This window comes from Mus pahari, chromosome 8 (genome assembly GCF_900095145.1).
Source record: "Mus pahari chromosome 8, PAHARI_EIJ_v1.1, whole genome shotgun sequence".
Classification (NCBI taxonomy): domain Eukaryota; kingdom Metazoa; phylum Chordata; class Mammalia; order Rodentia; family Muridae; genus Mus; species Mus pahari.
Window position 1 is genome coordinate 50240149 of NC_034597.1, and position 727 is coordinate 50240875.

A 727-nucleotide genomic window follows, 5' to 3' on the forward strand; every position below is an offset into this window, starting at 1 on the left:
TCCCAGAATACTTGGCCCTGAGTGGAATGTCTTCACCAAATACTCTTTCAGGACTCTGAGAACCTCATGAAAGAAGAAGCAAAAAGAGCATAAGAACCAGAGGAGGAGGACTCAAAAAACAACAAAAACAACAAAAAAAAACCAACCACCTAGTCCTTCTAAATCAGCATGATACATGAACATATGAACTCATAGGGACTGAGGCAGCATTCACAAGCCTATGCTCATCTGCAGGTGATGGGGCTGTAGAGAAAAGAAGTGGACACGTGCCCCCTACCCCCAACCCAGAAGCATTCTCCAGTGGATAACCACTTGAAAAAAAAATTAATTTCCTCCAAGGGTCTCCCTGGGGAAGCAAACTACTTTTAAGGGTAGGCCAGACACCCAGCAGTAGATGGTCAACAGAAAATGAATACAAAGGCATCTTTGGTGGTTCCTTGTCCCCTCATGTCATGTCAGGGCTCTTCCTTTTTAAAAATTGCATCTTATTGTTTTGTTTCTATTTGGTTTTTACCTTACAGGTCCTGTCTCTCTCTGTCTCTGTCTCTCTGTCTCTGTCTCTCTGTTTCTCTGTCTGTCTGTCTGTCTGTCTCTGTGTGTGTGTGTGTGTGTGCGTGTGCGCGTGTGTGTGTGCGTGTGTGTGCGTGCGTGCGTGCGTGTGTGTGCGCGTGTGTGCACGCGTGTGTGTGTGCGTGTGCGTGTGTGTGCGCGTGTGTGTGTGCGTGTG